The sequence below is a fragment of the Haemaphysalis longicornis genome, unplaced genomic scaffold (genome assembly GCF_048455015.1).
Source record: "Haemaphysalis longicornis isolate Haplotype H1 unplaced genomic scaffold, Haemaphysalis longicornis Haplotype H1 scaffold_1, whole genome shotgun sequence".
Classification (NCBI taxonomy): Eukaryota; Metazoa; Arthropoda; class Arachnida; order Ixodida; family Ixodidae; genus Haemaphysalis; species Haemaphysalis longicornis.
The window spans coordinates 286,606,375-286,625,950 of record NW_027526203.1 but is presented as its reverse complement, the minus strand read 5'-3'; the positions used below and the strand labels follow the sequence as shown (position 1 = coordinate 286,625,950).

The following is a 19,576-nucleotide window of genomic DNA, read 5'->3' as shown; positions in this document are numbered from 1 at the left end:
AAGTACACCGGCTTGCGAACAGCACAGGACTGTTCGGCGTTAGGCCGAACAGTCCTGTGCTGCCTGGGAAGAAATTTATTCCAGCTGGAGTCCGACGACCGCGCATTTGGGCTGTCCTCCAATGGCCGTACTTTGGCCGCACACGAGTGGCTTTCGAATGGCCGGAGCCCTACGGCTGGAATCTGGCCGTATGAACGTAAGCCGGTCGACTGGCCGACGGACACCGGCCGTTGGACAGCCATGGGAGTACGGCCGTATACGGCCAAAAGGCCCACATTTGGACACGGGCCGAATATGGCTGCCGGAAAAAGGCCGCGGCTTGATTGAGGCCGAACCGTCCTGGGCTGCCTGGGTCACTTGTACTCATACTCAGTCTGTACTCACTCGCACTCGTAGTCAATTTGTACTCCCTCGTACTCATCTGTACTCACTTGTACTCAATCTGTATTGTCATTTACTTATTTTCAAAAGTGTTTCTATATCTCGTAAACAGGCCCTGGTACCGGTGGGCTCAGCCTTCTCAGTCTACACTTGCTGCCATAACTTTCTTGGGGCATTCCTGACAGCCTCTTTGAGCTCAGCAAGAAACTTTGCAATGACTGCTTTCAACTTCCCTGTAAAATGCTAACCACCTCTTGCTTGGCATCTGTAAAGCTGGCCTATAGATTACGTGGCGGAATTCACGGCATTGTTGCTGAAGTTACCTAATAATTTCCGCTACTTATTTATAAAACAGCTTGCGTAGACAGACTTTTTAGGAAAGCTGCGATGCTTGGTATTGCTGCGTATACAATCCTATAATTGTAGAGTAAGTTCGGTGTTTTTTATTCCCTAAGGAGCCCTGCTGAGTGACGGAATCACCATGACGGACAAGACAAAAATCGCACTTGCGACCCTGTACATTTTATGTACAGAAAAAGAGTATACAAAATATACAGGACTTCTAACAGCCACCTACAAAATCTCGCGATGGGGTTTAGACCACTTGCCGCTTTGCGGGCGGCACCAAACGGGCACCATGCCCGCGACCAAATGATACACGAAAGAAGACCCCCCGCTCTCCCGAAGAAACAATGCACAGTCATGAACAAATGAGACGCGATTACGGAAACACCAACCAGAACACACAAATAGCGCTAGGCTCAATGCCTCCACCCGCGCGCGCGCCGCCTTCACCACCGCAGGTGAGGTACTCCTATAAGCTCTTCTTCCGCATTCCCCCTGTCACTGACCTCTATCTCTAGCCGCCGCTGCTCCTTCCTTCGCCTTTACGGCACCCCTTCCGCTCGGCGATCCTTTCTGCGCGCAATCGCATAGCAGTTGCCGCCCTCCCCAAATTTGAAAAACTCTACCTTTTATCTAATTTAAATTTTCTCCTAGTACTTCCTGCTATACCCTCCTTTATATCCGCCTCCCCTCCCCCCACGGACCTCATAAGGTGTCAACACCCCCCGCTAGACAGTTTCGGGCCCTTTTCTCCCCCTCCTCGCCCCCCCCCCCCCACTAAAAACCTCATCGCGCGATTTATTTCCACGGAACTCTAATTGACGCGTGGCTTAATTACAGTAGCAAAGTTTGGAAATCCGGCTCTCCAAATATACCAATAGCGCGCCATTATGGCCTCCATGAACAGTATTTTTCAATTTTGGTGCTCTGGTTAGTATTTTCGTGTTGGCATTTCATTTGCTCATGACTGTACAATCTCGGTGAGGGTAGCTCCCGAGCGATTGGTTTAAGCTCGGTCTCTGATTGCCCTCTGACGTGATTTCGCGGAGCACGAGGTTTCCTGCGTGTAGTTTCCTCCATGTCACTCGCCTAAGTACAGTGGAACCCCGTTTATGCGTTTTTCCCCGGACTGGGAAAACAAAACGTACGTAACAACCAGGAAAACGCAACAGTGAGGAAACCTTCGAAAATGAATGAAAACAGTGTAGCTTTGACTTGAAACCATGCATTTTTGCAACTTTTGCTTGCGAACCTTAAAAAACTTGAGAATGTGGGATTGCCGCTTTTTGCGATCGCTGGAAAACACCACGCGTAAGGTCCTTACAGAGCACGATGACGATGAGAGCGCGTGCTATTCATGCGGTGGTGCTTTTATGGCAAACACGCACTTCCGGCATTCCGAAGTGAAACTTCCGTTGTAAGCGCAGTGATGATCGTGATAGCATAGAGTAACATAGGGCATCAGAGGGGACGAATCGCACCCGCGTGCGGCTTCATGCAGTGAGTTCTGTAGCCAAGCCTGGCCAAGGCTCGTCAAACGTCGAAGTGGCTGTCCGCGCATGTTGCCCGGGCGGGTTCGGAGTGTCAGATTGCAACGAATGATACGGGAACATACTCTGAGCCGTGATGTAACAGTGAGGATTTTAATACATGGGACTTTATGTGAGCTTCGCCGTGACTAGACAAAAACAACGTAGCAGCTGGGAAAACGCAACACTGAGGAACGTGAGAGCGGGGTTCTACTGTATACATCGCTGAGCCCGCTTGCACCTCACATCATCGTGGATGAAGCGGGCAACTTCAAATCCGCCCCTTTACACGTTAATTCCTCGGTTTAGGGCAGCGATATGTTCACCCCAAACGAAATTGTAGTGTGGTATCACCGTCCAAATCGTTCGCATAAACAAAGTTGGGTGTTGTCTTAATAGTACCTAGAAAGCCTTAGTAAATAAGCAACTTTCTACAACGTTTGGCGCCAAAACGTGCACGATATATGTGCATAACACGACCGGCTTTATACATGACAACCTGCTCACGCAGCCGGCGCGTGAGCCTCGTACGGCCAGAGTTTGCTGATTAGGGACGGCGTGTCTATCAGGTGGCGATAAATTTAGTCCTTAACTTCGCCAGCTACGTTCCACTTGCAGGGCGACCTGCAAATGCTGGCTGAAAACGTAGCGGTCGTGCCAATCAGTACAGACCGTGCAAGTCAGCGCATATAACACCTACAAGTAACTGTGAGTACCGCTCAGTACCTGGAACGTATACATGCTGGTCAATCCGGATCCGCCTCCTATCTACGCAAGCGTTAGCGCACATATGTTCATGACCCAACATATCTGCCTGCTCGCCTTGTTCCTCTCCTGAAACCTGGAAAATCTCTGCAGGACCCTGCGGCATACCGACCCATCGCGCTTTCCAGCTCCGTTGGAAAGCTTATGGAACGGGTTATCCTGGCACGTCTGGAGTGGTTACTCGAGCACTACAACGTCTACCCTGCAGTCATGGCCGTTCGTCCATCGATTGTGTCATCGACCTGGTAACTTTTGTGCAGCAGCAGAGACACGCTAAGCGCATACGCACTGCGCTGTTCCTGGACGTTAAAGGAGCATATGGCACTGTGGAGCACAATGCCACTCTTAAGGCACCACGGGCAGTGGGGCTTGGCGGCCGTGTCTACCAGTGGGTGCGGAGTTACCTTTCTGGGAGGTCATTCTTTGTAATGACTCAAGATGGCTCTACGTCAGTATACTATACCCACCGAGGTGTCCCCCAAGGAGGCGTCTTGAGCGCCACGTTGTTTAACCAAACGTTCATCTGCCTGGCAACTTCGCTTCCAAGAAAGGTTTATCTGTCGATTTACGCGGATGACATTTGCATATGGGCAGATGGAGTGACACGACGGCACGTGCGCGCCCGCTTGCAAAAGGCTGCAGACTTGACCACTTCCTATCTGCACACAAAGGGGTTGGAAGTGTCTGCCAGCAAATGCGCAGTGCTTGCGTTTTCATGGAAGCTCACGTATGCCTACCCTTTGTCAATTAATGGCGGAAGGGTCTCTTAAGTGAAATATCACAAGTTTCTTGGCGTGATTGTCGATAGATACCTTTATTGGAACCCCCACGTACGTTGTATGAGGAAGCGGCTGTCTGCAGTAACTCATATTCTTCAGTTCATTGGCGGCAAAACGTGGGGAACACCTATTAAATCAATGTTGCAGCTATATAATGCACTATTCTTGGGCTCCCTACGGTACAGCCTGCATGTACTTTCAGGTACATGCCACACAAATATTCAGGGACTGCAAGTAATACAAGCGCAGGCCCTCCGAACTTGCCTTGGACTACCAAGGTGCACGTCAACAGCTGCAACCATTGCTGTGGCCCGTGATCACCCTTTCTCCACCTACGTGACAATTTATTCCCTCAGGGCACATTTGAGGCACTTAACCAGACTGCCTGATCATCAACTTGCGAGTATGCCATCGGAACGCTCCCATGCATCATCCGCAAAGGTTGTAGCTGCCCGCTGCTACCACTTTGGGGTACGATGCAGCCACAAGCATGCCTTACTATTTTAGTCTTAACGAAGGAGCGAGATTGTCCAACGCTGCACTACAGCAGCTAACTGTCATCTATCTACACGAGCGATACAGTGAGCGCACCCATATTTACACCGATGTCTTGGTAACAACCTCTGGTTCTGCCGGCGCCGTTTTTATACCACGATTGTCGATTACCACAGAATTCAAGATAGCCCGTCCCACCACATCCACGGCTACAGAACTTACCGCCATCCGTTGCGCCCTTCACACCATTGAGCCTTATGCCGAAGATTGGCGATCTTCTGTGGTTCCAAGCCTGCGCTCCAATCGCTCCAGTCGGCCCTGTGCCGTGAACCTCATGAACAGATGCTGGCCGAGATAAGACTACTGTATGACCGTGCTGCTGAAGCGGGTCATGACATTGCCTTTCAGTGGCTTCCCAGTCACTGCGGCATTGTCGGTAATGATAGTGCGGACGCTGCCGCCCGCTTGGCACAGAAAAAGTCGGAGACCATATCCATTCCATTATCCAGGACGGACGCCGCTAGGACTCTCCGCAAACTTGCCCGGGAGACCGCGATAGCCAAATGGACTACCCAAGAGTTCACGAGCCTTCGTATTCATGCCCTGGACCCGCACGTTCAGCGTCCTCTTCCATTAGGTTTCCCACGGACCGATGCAACCGTTCTTTGCCGTCTCTGGCTTGGAGTCGCGCTTATTCCCATTTGATTGGAATGGCAGACAGTGAGGCGTGTGAAGTCTGTGACACACCGGAGACCATACGCCATCTTATATGCGAATTTCCACGTTTTTCATTGGCAAGGGGGAAACTCTCCTCAACTTTACGGAAGCTCGATTCTCGGCGGCCGTTCTCTGAGGAGAAAATCCTGAGCCACTGGCCTTCACCGTCATCTACGCACAAGGCGACTAAAGAGCTCCTGTGCTTCCTAAAAACAACGAACTTGCACAGAAGACTGTAGCACAAAGTCTACGCTCTGTGAAGTCAATGAACTCTATCGTCTATAGTTGTCTATAGTGTCGTAACGCTGGCCACACCTCTTTACGCTCTGTTCTTACCTTCCCCTTCTTTTGCTGTTTTCATCCTTTTCCCCATTGTTCCCCTTCCCAACGTGTAGGATAGCAAACTAGGCCACAGCCTGATTAACATTCCTGCCTTTCCTTTACCTTTATTCCTTCCTTCGACTAGCAGATTTTATTTTTTAATATTTGCGCTCGTTCAAACTTTCACATCCTTTCGAGACTGGATTTACGTCGAGCAGCTTTCTTTTTACGGAGAGCGTGGTCAGTCCAAGCGTAAAATTTGACAGGAAGGGGCCGATCTTGTGTACAAGAGCAAAGCCATTTTTAGATGCGACTGCATCTCATTCACTCGCCTTGTCCCTCCGTACGGCGTTGTTGTCCGTCCACACCGCTCCCCCTACACTATAAAAAAAATAATCGTTAGCGGCGCCCGGTTTCGATCCCACGACCCTGTGGGCGGAACGCGAGGTACATGGTGCTTTTGCAGAAGAATGGCAAGTCGGGCTAGTTGGTTCATAGTGACCATAACGAAATGCAGCGCAAAAAAGGACGGGACAAAAGAAGAATTAAGAGCGCCGTGTCGTCGTTAATTCTTCTTTTGTCCCGTCCTTTTTTGCGCTGCATTTCATTATGGTCACATGGTGCTTTTCCCACTGCGCCACAAAACCGAGACAGGATCAAATGCTACGAATGTGCCTTATATCCTTGACTCATTCAAACTACGTCAAGAAGCTATTGATACAACGCATGATGGGGCAATGATTAACACTTGCAATAAAAGAAAAGAAGCTCCCACGTACAGCAACAATGATGGAGTAAAGGTCGTTGCGACAGCGAAGCCCCAAGCATACCACTTAGAGAGCTTGACCAAGATTGGCCAATAAAACTTAATAATAATCATAAAACATAATAATCATGCGCGTTCTCGACACGTTTCACGCGATGTCAGAATCAATCCAACGGAAACACCAAGTGAACCCCACGATGCGTCGCATCTACACAGGGTTCCCCTCGCGGGGAGGTGGGCGCAATTTTTTTTGTGCCTCGGCGCCATAATATTTTTTGTGAAAACGAAGTTTATTGCCAGTGAAGGAAGTACAGAGGCGCGCGAGCTTCTTAAATGGCTACAGCCATTTCACAAGAATAGGAGCCACGCTTATACTATCTATCTCGAGGTGGCTTGCAAGCCCAACAAGAGAAGTTGGGTATTACAGCCCATCCTTGTCGATGCCCGAGATTAGAACCGTGGTTATCTTCGGGATATCTTTTTCGGCAATGACTCACGCATTGAAGTGACAGGAAACTCGCGAAAGGAAAATATCCCTTTGCCCTGTGGTTGCTGGTGCTGCACAACGGTGCGCAACAAAGAGCCATCGCGTACGATAATGTGCTCGCGGAAAATATGGTACAAACGAAGGTCTTCATTTAAACACAGAGTGTAGCCCACAGCAGGTGTGCACTTCCTCCAGGCTAAATCGATGAAGACAAAGTGCAACGACCCGAGGTAAGGGATGAAACAACAGCGACGGCAGGACAAGCAAGCGCTCATGTAGCAGACGAATAGCAGACGAAAAAGACTACGAACTATGTAAGTAAGGATCAAATGCAGCGCAAGCCGGTTCACGGTGACATCGAAAAAAAAAAAAAACCCAACCAAACAAAAAAAAAAATTCGCACACGGGATCGCCGGGCATGGGAATGTAGTTAAGCCGGTTGTGGTGCATACATATATCTACTGTGTGTTGGAATTCGTAGGGACAGCTGAAACACTCAAGGCAAGAAATTGAGCTGGGTGTACTATACATGAAGTTCGTGTTGAGCTGAACACAAAAGAAGCCTCTAAAACGTTCTGGGGTGTTCCATGCTTTCAATTCGTGCGAATTTCAGTGGTGCCACGGTGGAATTCCGCGTAAATATCCGGCCGATGCAATGTGTGGCGAAGTATGACGAGTAGGATAATGGAGAGAGTATCGCGGACCTCGCGACTACACGACCAATGGCGATCACTATAGGTGTCAACGGGAAAGGACTGGGAGTTGGGAAAATGCAAGTTGAAACCAAAACATCACAAGTAAACACGACAAGCGCTGAAATCACTATTGCAGGTTTACATTGTATTTTCGCTGCACACAGATGGCACACAAAATGGCCGATGGCTAAAAAAAATAAAAAAGCATGGTGATTGAGTTGAAACCTAGAAAACCTGAATTAATTAGGATTTAGGAGGGATCCAAACCAGGGACCCGCTGACCGCGACACTGGCGTGCAACCCCAAGACCACCGCAGCTTTTTTCTTTATTTTCTTTCCTTTTCTTTTTTGATGCGCACTTGGCTAAGGGTGAGTTCATGGCGACTGTGCCGTCATAACTATAGAGAGTGCAAAGCGACCTCCTCCTCCTTCCCCCCCCCCCCCCCTTCCCCCAATCCAACTGGATTTCAGTGTGCACAAACTTGTTGAACATGTAAGGCATTAGTGCCCATTTGCCGATAGGATATGCCGTCATTGGGGGCGCCGCCGTAGCGTCCTTGATCTCTGGTGACTGCTGCACCGCTTAGTGAGGCAGGGGCATGAGTGAGAAGCTCGGGGTGCACTGAAATCCCGCATATTCTCATATTCAACATCATCCTTTTCGTCTTTCTTCTTATCCTATCGCTACGATTGAGAGGCAGCCAATCGTCCTCGTGAGGCCTATACGTTGGCCTAACGTTATGTAGCCGTAACATTGAAGCTTACCACATGCCAATCATGCTGGAGGCGAAAGGCGAAAACGACCACTTTCCGCGCACGTGAAAGATCCTCAGGTGGTCAAAATTAATCTGGAGCCCTCCACTACGGCGCGCCTCGATGACCCAGGTGTTGCTTCGGCGCGTTAAAACCCAGAATCAATCAATCAATCAATCAATCAATCAATCAATCAATCAATCAATCAATCAATCAATCAATCAATCAATCAATCAATCAATCAATCAATCAATCAATCAAATCACGTGCCAAGCAATATATGCCAAACTCATTGCACGTAAAGCTGCGGGTACTGGTTGGCAAAGTTCAAGCTCAAAGCGTAGTTAGGCCCAACGTCACGCCGGGACATACCTGCGTTCGCATCGTCGAACTAAAGTCCGTTCATCGGCTTTCAGCCAAGAAGCGACCAATTTCTCCTCTTCACCCCTCTCTTCTCCCCTCGCGTAATCTGCTATCGTTGTATACGCCATGACATCCTAAACCCGCCGCACTAGCCCGTACGCCCTGCACGCCGGCAGCGTCGCGCGCCGTGTCTTTGCAGTAGCATGAAGTTCCTTCATCAGCTCTGCATTGTCAATCGTTGTCGCTACTCAGCTAAAAGCCGACGAAGTCCCTTTACATCAAACAAAGCGGAACATTCAGCGGAAGTATACTTTGCTGCTGGCCTAATGTATACTTCTGTAGCATGCTCAAATTAAATTACTCACGTAGGTACATGCTTCTAGCAGAAGCACGTACAGTAAAGTACAGCTCATACAGTACAGCTCAGTACAGGCTTCTATAGCGCACGTTTTTTAGTTTCAATTTATTCTTTTTTATTTTGCGCCCTCAGCAACTTTCTCTGCCATCTCGTGACTACCAGACTACGCGAGATTATCAATCTACCCAGTCACCTAAAGCTTTTTAATTAATATATACTCGTTTTCCGCACATGGACGAACTGGAACGAAGATGTAAACAACCGCCCACATCACGCGACGCGCACTGCTTATCTATCCTGCTCGGTGGTCTGGGAGGCATCGTAGTGATGAAAATCCAAGGAGCTTTGTTTCAGCTGGACGATTCGTTCAAGTATTTGCACAAGACAGTAATGCGTAGAAACAATATGGCCACTACCAGTAGATTACAGTGCCGTGAATTGCAATATACTATTAGAGCAGAAAATGCGAAAAGCGTGAAAACAGGTATCACCGTCCTTTACGCTTTCTCGCACTACGATTTGTCATATCGTATATCTTGACAAGGTGATACAGGATTGGTGGAGCTTGTCTAAGAAGTGTCTTGATACAAACATGAAAGTAGGAAAATGTAAACGTAAATGTAAAATAAATGTAACGTGGTAACCCTGCTGAGAGAGAGAGAGAGAGAGAGAGAGAGAGAGAGAGAGAGAGAGAGAGAAAGAAAGAGAGAGAGCGCGCGAAAGAGAGGGATTAGAGGGATAGATAGATAGATAGATAGATAGATAGATAGATAGAGAGAGAGAGAGAGAGAGAGAGAGAGAGAGAGAGAGAGAGAGAGAGAGAGAGAGAGAGAGAGAGAGAGAGAGAGAGAGAGAGAGAGCAGAACTCTTATTTAGCCTATGTATTATGTATGCGTGGGAGTCTCTCAGTCCAAAAAATCGAAACGCCGTCTTCGCACGTTCTACTACCCTCTGCGTCAGCATGACCTGGTCGGCGTCGTGTGCGCTGGACAGCGCAGTCCCCCACGGCTCGAGGTTGGGGTTGCGGAAAGGGAGCGGCAAGTCCGGGTTTTCACTACATTCCCAGACTGTGGTACAGCGAGCCTGAATTTCCGCAGAACTTGCGTTGCGGTGAATGTTGGTTATGGAAAATCGAACCGGGTGGGGGAACGTGCTTGTTTGTAATAAGCGAAATGTGGATCTTTGTTTTCCCTTAATTATGGGTGAGGCGGTGAATAGATTCTTCTTCCTAACCAATAATTCTGGGTAATGTCTCGGTAGGATAAAGCAGGGGCAGGGTCAGGCGCTGCTCCCATGGCCTGGTTGACGAGTGTGCAGGCCGTCCAATGGTCGTTGCCCGCGAGGGAGGAGTGTGCACTGGGGCCCAAACTGTCATGACCTCCTGGACAGTCAGAATACTGACGCTAGCGAACGTAATAGCACTGGCCCCCTTCACTCTCCTTGGTCATTTGTATACGACAACCGGTGGCAAAACTCCGAGATTACTGGCGCAATGGGCTAAGCGACGTGCCGGGCTGTCACACAGGATGCAGGGAAAACGTACAAGCAGTTTCCACTGTTTCCCCCAGACGTCAGCACCTCCCTTTCTAGAAATGGTTCGAGTGATCGAATGATACAGGCTGTCGCTCTTTCCGGTTTCTGACGTGATTTTCGCACTATGTAGAAATGGAAGGGAAACAAGACAAAGAAACTGGGGTTTTAGTTATTTATTTCTGAACAAAAACAGCATTGCATTCCGTCGAACAAAAGCCGAAACAACTATGAATAGTGTGACGTTTGAATGGAAGCCAACAGGCATTCAGGCTTTAGAGTTTATTTAATATATTGCAAAATAACACAATCTTTCTATTTAGTTAATGTTAGCACTTTGCAAGCAAATACAAACTCGTACATGCCCGGCTGTGTCAAGACAGCATGCATTTCGTACATTACAACTAATGTGGTGTTACACGATGTATAATCCCAGCACAATCTTAACAGCTGCGAGGTGTGGTAAATCGACACCCAAGAGAGGTGTTGCTTAATCGCTTAATCACCCTACATTTTAGAATGTGTGGGCCATCTCCTGATTGTTGTCTTCTGATTTACATGCAGTTTGAAAGAGCCGTTACCTGTTACCGTGCTGCTCGCCGATTTGCTGCCGTTGACTTTGACGACGCACCGCAATGTCCGCAAGGTTAAAGGATTGCAGGTGTGTTTGACCCAAATAAATGGTGTATGTGCAAGCACGGGTCGATATTAATACTAAACTATGTCGACATCAAGTTCTGGAATATAAACCCACGTTACAGTTCAGTACGATGTCACTGCGACCGTTTGCGCGGCGGCAGTGATGGGCGCATGGTGTTTTTTTTTCTGTTGGTGGCTTCACAAATACACTAAAGAGACCCTAAACTTACGCTACACAGAAAACAAAAGCAATGACACTGAGTTCAAATAAACAACGGCGCCAGAAAAAAGGGCGTGGTAAATTCCCACCGCTGCAGCCCTTGAGAAGCATTTAGTCTCTTGCACTTGAAGGCGCCGTGGCGCCATAGTATTCTTTAGCAGTTGAGGCTTCGGAAAATGTTACCATGATTGACACATGACACATGCCCATGCTCGGGACTTACTTTTTTTTCTCGTTTTAAAGTTCCAGCTTCCTGACGTACCACGTGAAATGTTGTCCGAGAATCATGGCAATCGCATAGTTGTACGTCAACAGCTGTCTATTTAGACAATCGGTGAACTTTCACGTTGCTTCGCACCACAGCCGCCTCCTCCGAGAATCGCACTCCCTTCCAAATAACAGCAGCTTTCACGGAGCCAGTGAGCAACACGATCAAACTGACTGTTTTATTCATTACTGCGCTTATTGGAGTTGAGTTGGACGAATGAGAATTGGCGGCATCGGTAAGGTGTCGGCACCCCACGCCAGACAGTTTCGCCCCCCCCCCCGGGCGGTAAAAGTATATTAAACGTTTTTAATGTTAATGTATTTAATAGAAAGTATATCTACCGAGAGGTGCATTTAATGCTTTTAAAGATACCCTAAAGAAAGGACTATTGTGAACTAATAGGTTATAGCTATTCATACAGCGAAGTAAATTTTAGTTTACTTGAACACCTGTTCTAGTGAGGCTTGTATGTTCATCAAATGTACGCTTCTTGCTTCGTTGTTGTTTTTTTTTGTAGGTTATGGGATGTATGAATACTTTTGCAGACGTTTTTACTAGTGCTCCTGATCCCAGAGTGAGTTACGTAACTACAAAGAGAAGTGGAGGTGGTACTTAAAATTTGTTCAGTACACCCTTAACATTAAACAATCGACGTGCCTGAATTCTTGGTTGGCTGTTCAACAGATTCAACTTAGCAGTTTTTATCGATGGTTGGGCATGTCTTGTACTGATTATTACCTCGTGATTAGGATGCACATGATGAGACCTCGGCGATTAGTTAAATTACTTCATCATCGGCACCTGGATGACTGCTTCATCTTTGCGGTTGAGCTTACCTGAAGGAAGGTTGGGCTGATTAGAAGCAGCTCTTGTGCGCCGGTTCTGCACTAAAAGTTGGCAAGCCCATACGGTCGCGGTGTTTGCCTTTGACGAGATTCTTGACACACCGACAGTGGATGCCGCGCCGGTGCTAAAACACGGTTCTTTTATCAGTCTTAAGAGTTGCAAGACACAGGCACTACGTAGGCGCCCGGCGCCGTACCTCTATCGGCGCGCTATCGTACGGTCGAGCTTATCGTCATGCGTGGCAAGGTGTCGCGGGGGAATCCGGTCGACCCCAGCGGGCACGCCAGAAGCTGGTCTCGCACCTGCCCGGGAGCCCGCGCGCACGCGGCCGTACGCCGGCTCTTCTCTTCGGCGGACAGCTCAACTACGACCGCCGCGATCCCCAGGCCGCTGAACCATAAGCGCCGCTGAACGTTGTACCCGGTGCTGGTCAGCGAAACGAGGTCACAGGGCGGCCGGCTGCCTCCGTCAAGACCGAAGCCACCCCAGTTGATCGAGAAACCGACGCGCCTCCGGCTAAGAAAATGCGTAAAGGGAGCTCAGCAAGCCCACATTGAAACCCCGTCCCCTTTTTAATAGCTACTGTGGGACTCGAACATCCGCTCAGAAGACACCAGGAGTGCGTCACCCTGCCCTTTTTCGGCGGAACCGCGGACTCTCGACCGTGGTAACAAATTCCACGATTAACACCACCACCAATTTCTCGGACCCACAAGCTTAGACGGTAAGCATACTTCGTTTTTCTCGTTCATAGACACAGAATAAAATTGGGTGCAAGGAAAATCCGAACCTGAGATGAGCGAAGAAAAAAAATGTACAGAAGAACAACGTGCGCTCAGGCCGCGAACGTTGGTCTTCAGCCACCGGTGTAGGTTTTGGTGGAACAGCCAGTTTTTCCAATTATAGCGGCATGCCTTAGAAGACAGTGTACGGTGGTGGTCCTGTACTACGATGGCTATTAAATGCGGTGTGGTTGTGTGCACGACATCGACACACCACAAGCAATGCTGCTGGTAACATTTTACATCGAAACGTATGAAGCTGTATAGTAATGTGTGCCACAAGGACACTGTAACAACGACTTCCCTTGCAAAACCTTGAGGTCAGAGTCGAACGGATGTGCGGAACCTGAGCGTTTTCTTATCCGCGAGCAAGTCAATAAAAAATTGCTCTTTGCCTTCAAAAGTTGTGCAGTTCTAACGCTTTCATTTACAATGATTTGTTCAAATATCTAAAGAGAGTAATGCAACACGGTTAAGCAGCTGTCCAGCGGCTGTCCTTGTGGCACACTTCCTTCGTCTTCGTCTGTGTTCGCGCTGGTTTTATCCAAGAATGTCATTCCAACTAGCCCAGCTTGCAATCCTCCTTAAGCAGTTCTCCCGAATTCATCTGTCGTGGGTTACCGAAGGTTTCGAACAGTTTTAAATAAACTTTTAGCAATATTTATGCACATCTTCTACGAAACCGCTGAGCCCACTTTTTAAGACGTAGGTGCGATATCGATGGTGTTCGCGAAAGCAATTCAACATCTTTTAACTGCACAGATGTTTAGGCCGAGAGTTGTCCTTCCGTCGCATAAAAAAACATCGAAGCCTCAAGACAAAAAATGTGGTCAGGGAGGGCCCGGGAATCGAACCCAGGACCTTTACGCCTTAAAACCGACGACCTTAAAACTGGGTCACCCTCGGGCCGGAGGGATATGGGGTTAGCAGCGGCGGGAAACAATATGTGCAGCCAATCGGAAAGAAAAAAAAAGAACGCTTGCCGTGTTCGGAATCAAACCAGGGTCCCTCGCGTCAAGAACTCGACATCTATCCAACTGAGCTATCATTGCATTCCGGGCGCACCGCATTTCCTTTGGGTTCGTAGCGCGGGCGTTTGCTTTGGACTTAGCTGCGGGTTCTAGCGCGCGCGCGGTCCACCTTGGGAGAGACGTGAATGCCTGCGGACGAAACGATCCGGGCCTGCCAGTCATGGAGAACTTTAAGAATAAGAATAAGAATAATCTTTATTGTGTGTTCGTAAACGGCATACATTGGTGAATATAGAGAAGGAGGTCCCATAGCACGAGGCTGTAGGGGGGGGGGGGGGGGGGGAGGGGGTTCTGTAAGTAAGTACATACACAAATTGCAAAAAGATCAGAGCAGCTAGTTTGACAAAAAAGAAAATACAAGTATAACAGTGCACAAACGAACGTAAAAAGGGGAGCAACAAAATGGAAAGAGCAGTAAAAAGTGTTTATACAATTCTAAGCGTCATGAAGAAAGGAAGAAAGAGCAGTTTTGAACGAATTTATAAATGATTGCATTTTAATTTCACTAGGAAGACTCTTCCAGTTGAAAACTGCCGCAAAATAAGCAGTGTGCTTGCCATAGTTAGTGTTTACTTTTGAAATTTTTGAGGCGAACCGGGTACAATTGTTTTTAATTAGTGTTTCGGGGTGGAATATGAATCTAGGGATCAGTTTATCAACTGATTGGTACGTAAGGACACCAAAGGTGTATTTGAAAAGATTGCGTATTGTCACTAATCTATTAGCCTAGAGTAGCTGAGCGGCGTTGCTATTGTAGGGACTATATGTCATTATTCGTATAGCTTGATTTTGAATGTGCTGAATTGGTACGGATTCTTGGGCAAGTTGGTGTGGCGATTTTGACGAATTCATGGCGCAAAGAACGAGGACAAGAAAGAGGACACGCAACACAGCGCTGTGTTGCGTGTCCTCTTTCTTGTCCTCGTTCTTTGCGCCATGAATTCGTCAAAAGTGCTGAATTGGAGCGGTATGAGTATGATAGCTATTACCCCATGGTGCAATACAGTAAGGCAGGTGAGTGTGGATGAAGGTGTAATAAAGCGGTAAGTTCAGCGGCTTATTCGGAAATAAATGTGAAGTGCAACAGCCGGGTCTCCGACGAAGGGAGAGGGGCCGCCAGCTCTGCTGTTTCTCCAGCCTTGGACCGCTAGCGCAAGCTGGGCCATTTTTAGATGCAGAACGAATTTCCATTTCCCCTGCAAACTCTCAATTTGTTTGCACAGTCACTGCACTAGTATCAGCGCCACGAAAGTGTTGCCAGGAGTAGCCCCACACAAAGCAGGTCTGAATCTGAGTCTTCATTTCTTTTCGTTTTGGGCTGGGTTGCTGTTCCTATGACCTTCCGAAATGGCTGGATATCATTGAACCGAATATACTAAGACTTAGTACCATTAAAACTTCCGCTGCAGCGTTCCCCTGTTTGTGTCCACTACGTGCGGCAGCAGACGCTGCAGCATTAAAAGCCCCACTGCGACGCGTAAAGAGAGCAGCGTTTTAACTGGTGACATCAGCTCATCAAGGTGGCATGGCTTCCGCTGTTTTCATCATGACTTCACTAATCCTGATTTTGGGATACACCACATTGTTGTCCGATACTTTGGTATCAGGACCGTTTTTTTTTTTTTTTGTCTGCATGGTGTCCTTTGCAGCGTATGTCCCTCGTGTCGTGAATCATTGAGCCTGTAATATGCCCACCATTCAGTGCCACACTGCTGATTTGCCTTGATCGCTTGTCTATGACGTCCTTGTCCTTCCATCCGCATTATCGGACCGCGCACTGTCTGACTGCAATCGGTTGAAACATGCAGTCCATGTTTTGCGACATGGGGAGGACAAGGACGTCGTGGTAACCAAATTCCTGGCAGCAAGCCACATGTGACACGAGGGCACATACAACGCTGAGCAATAGATTTTATAACCATGCTTAGCACAGGAAGTACCGTAATTTAGGAATTAGGAATAATTTCCAGGCGTCAAAGTGATGGGCGTATGTCACTTAAGGTAACCTTTAATGAGGTTATGATTGTAGATGGCGAGAAAACGAAAGGCATATACTTCCCCCCCCCCCCCCCCCCGGGCACCATTTCCAATTCAGGAAAACTCCCCCAAACCCCCAAAAGCACGCAAAAATTTTTTTCTAAAAACTCCCCCTTTTCTTTCTGGATCGGAAATGCATTCGCACCGCCGTATTTGTGTGCCTCCTGCACTGCTGTGCATGTTACATCGACTGCTGTAAATTACGCTGCACGTTGCTGGAGAACACTGCTCTCCTTTTTCGGAACATCCAGAGCCGCTGAAGCTTCAACACCAACAGGTGGGTACAGCAATGCACCCAAAGATGCAAGGAAACTCTGGTAGAACCCGTGCATGACCCTGCTGTACTCGTCGGCTTGGTCAAATGCGCGAGCTCCTGGAACGGCTGCCTCGCGATTGACCGAACACGCTGTTCACTTTGCGGCACGCTGTTGGTGGCGAAACCTTTGTCAATTTGCCGGTGGCAGTCTGGAAGGTCCCGTGAGTGGGAAACCCAGCGATAACGGCAGTTGCAGCATTGGAGTGAGAGGTTGCCCGCGGTTGTTCGGGTTTTCTTTCAGACGATGCACGGCGAGCAGCTTGCGCACATTCACCTACGTAAAGCGGTATTGCGTTAGAAACTGCATACGCCGTCGTACAGCTGCGTGGCATTGAATCAGCCACGGAAATGCGGCCGCGGAACCTTCGGCAATTTACAAATCCTGTCAAAAACCAAGTCCGTGGCCCGACACGAGAACATTAACGCAGACAATGGATGGCGCGCAGAATCCCCGTCGCAAAAGCCCCGCGACGTTAGCCCCGCGCCTCATATGCCCCGCGTGCCTTTTGCCCCGATGCCAATTTCCCCGACCCATTCTCCCGGGGCGATATTTTGACGCGTCATTTCCTTTTCAGTGACTATGATTTTTTTTAAATAGAGTAAAGTAAGGTTGGACGATGTTATTAATAAGGTGATTGGGTCTGCCGCTTTTCCGAAGTAGCACTGGTGCGTTATTCCTTCTTCCCTTAGCTGCTAATTTAGATGTGTGTGTGTGTGTCTGATGGCGGTAAACGCTCCCCCTCCCCCTCTCCGCTCGGGTCTGGGACACTTCGGTGCACCTGTCTTTACGTCTTCTTTCATATGCCGCACAGAAAAATTGAAAACAAAAACAAACGTAGAATATCTTGGGCTTAGATTATGAGTACTCTTTCGGCGCGGCGGAATCGGCACGGGGCAAATAAGACGGGGCAAATGATATGGGGCAAAAGACGGGGGGGTGAAGTGTCCGGGGCTTATGCGTACGGGGATTTCGAAAACAGGGCAAAAGCGGCGGGGCTTCCGGCGCGGGGCAAATGAGACGGGGCTTTTGAAATCGTGGGCTTTCGTGCACCACCCTCATCTACGCCCTGCCGGTACGTTGCCGTGTTAGAATACTATGCCAAAGTCATCTTCAAACTAGCTACATCCCCATATCGAAATGACGTCAAATGTGTGAGCTGTTTTGGCCTGCATGAAGCTACATCAACAGAGAGCCCTAAGCTCAAGCACGAGAGGCGCGTACTGCAAACGATGGTGAGGGAAAGCTCCTCCCACCAGAAGCTTCCATTCGTGTTCTACGGAAGAAGAGGTGCTCACGTCAGAGTGGTCGGAGAGTCCAATGTCCAGTGAGTTGCAACCAGCACAACCGGCGCAGCTTCCGGCGGCGTTGCCGGCACCAGAAGTACAAATGAGGCAAGCGACTGGCCCTCTTTCCCCCATCCGCCCCGTGTTTCAACAGGCACTGCTTCTAATGTTGGAATCGGAGGCCCCCAAGGCAGATCCCCCCAAAGGCGGATCCCAAGAGCGAGTTTGCTTGCCGAATGCACCACTGAACGACCAGGAAAGGCGTCAAAATGAGAAGGTCCACAAAATGCTATGTCATTTTGATTGACGAAATCTGTTCATTACTTTGCGGCGTACAAACACAGGCCGCTAACATTGATGTGCAGGTACTGGGTGTTGTGGAGCCCCTGCTTGCAGCCACAATGCAATGTTTCAAATTGCATCATGGTACGTGTTAAGTTCGGGCCCCTCACTTAATAATTAAAACCGCCCGGCAACTAGATATCTTCCGCTGGGATTAGCTTGTTTACCTGTATTGTGTTTGTTTCCCCGCCGGCTGAGCTGAGTTAGGCGCGAGGGACGTAAGAAGAAACCGCGGAGGCTTCTTTTAAATGCGAATGCATTCCTTAGTCGGGGGTTGTGCGTGCTCCGTCGGCGTGCGCCTGCATTCCTCCAGCGCGAGCGCACGTGAGCGCGCGCCTCGTAGTTCCGCCTTCGTCGTCGTCGTCGTCGTCGTCTCGGCGCGGCGGACCCGCGCCGCTACAGTCTTTTTAAATGCGAATGCATTTCTTAGCGGGTGGTAGCTCGGGCGGGAGTAGCGGAGGGCAAGGGGAGAGGAGGAGCGCGCTCGGGCGTGTGAGGGCGCTCTCATCGCGGAGCTCGGGCGGAGTAGCGGAGAGTGAGTGGAGAGGAGGAGCGCGCTGGGGCGTGTGAGGGCGCTCGCATCGCGGAGCTCGGCGGGAGAGAGAGCTCGCGCGCGGGGCGGGCGTGTTGCGCGGGTCTCTCTCTCCTCTCCGCGTACCCTCTCTCCGCTCGCTGCGCTCGGAAAATGTATATAAATGCAGTGGAGCGCACGCCTCTCTCCGTTACTGCTTGCCGCAGCGCACTCATCGGTGCACCCAATGCATTCGCATTTCCGCACGATCCCCTTCGGGGAGGTGGGGGGAGTTTTTTTTAAAGACGATAGTCGTTCTTGGGCTACTTAAACCCAGAAATTTTGGTCTGTCTGTATGTCTTCTGTCTGTCTGTCCGTCTGTCTGTCTGTGACTCGATTCAGCCACCAGGCCAAAGTAAAACGATGCCTGCGCAATAGTCTTATATAGTCACAGCTAAATGTGCCCGTTTAAGTGCGGTGTAATGTTCATACTTGTCAATATTGTTGAAGAACAGCAAGACATTACGCATATATAAGACAACAAATTAATACAGAAGTGATATTTGCAGCGTTCCTTTATAAAAAATAGTACATGTTTGATTTTGGCGAGAATAAATACTTCATCAACTGAAGAAAAAAATATCACTCCGCCGTCGCCTGCTGTCGCCCGCGCCATATAGCTTCTGGCGGCATTTGAAGAAATCAAGTGGCAAGAGTTACGAAAGGTTCCACTATACTCCGTTTCATATATCAAGTGCAACGCTGTGAAGGCTACACAAGTAGTCCGCAAAAAAAGGAGGTGTATCGCTCCGCGCTGTTTTGTAGCCGAGTGGTCTAACGCGCCGCTCTGGAGAAAAGACGCTGAATTTTCAAGTACATGGGTTCGAAACCGCGTTCCAACGTTTCTTTTTTCTTTTATCACATCTTCTGCGAGTTCGATTCTAAATCTTATTTCGTTCCCAGTAACTTAAACACTACGCGCATGCGGAAATGAACTGCACGTATGGGTTCTGGAT

The 19,576-nt window shown here is 48.9% G+C and overlaps 2 protein-coding genes across 4 annotated transcripts in view; one reads left to right on the top strand and one right to left on the bottom strand.

Moving 5' to 3' along the window:
- LOC144147313 (uncharacterized) overlaps window positions 1-12,428 on the bottom strand; it is a 67,290-nt gene extending 54,862 nt beyond the window's left edge. Inside the window, exon 1 of the mRNA XM_077679426.1 lies at window positions 12,248-12,428. The gene's annotated coding sequence lies outside the window, so the exon portion shown is untranslated. The remainder of the gene's footprint in view (window positions 1-12,247) is intronic.
- Window positions 12,429-12,541: 113 nt separating this feature from the next.
- Window positions 12,542-19,576, top strand: part of LOC144147296 (calcitonin gene-related peptide type 1 receptor-like) — a 97,361-nt gene continuing 90,326 nt past the window's right edge. The window contains exon 1 of one of the 3 annotated variants that reach the window (XM_077679404.1): window positions 12,542-12,981. The gene's annotated coding sequence lies outside the window, so the exon portion shown is untranslated. The remainder of the gene's footprint in view (window positions 12,982-19,576) is intronic. The other 2 variants (XM_077679395.1, XM_077679413.1) reach the window with 2 other exon arrangements.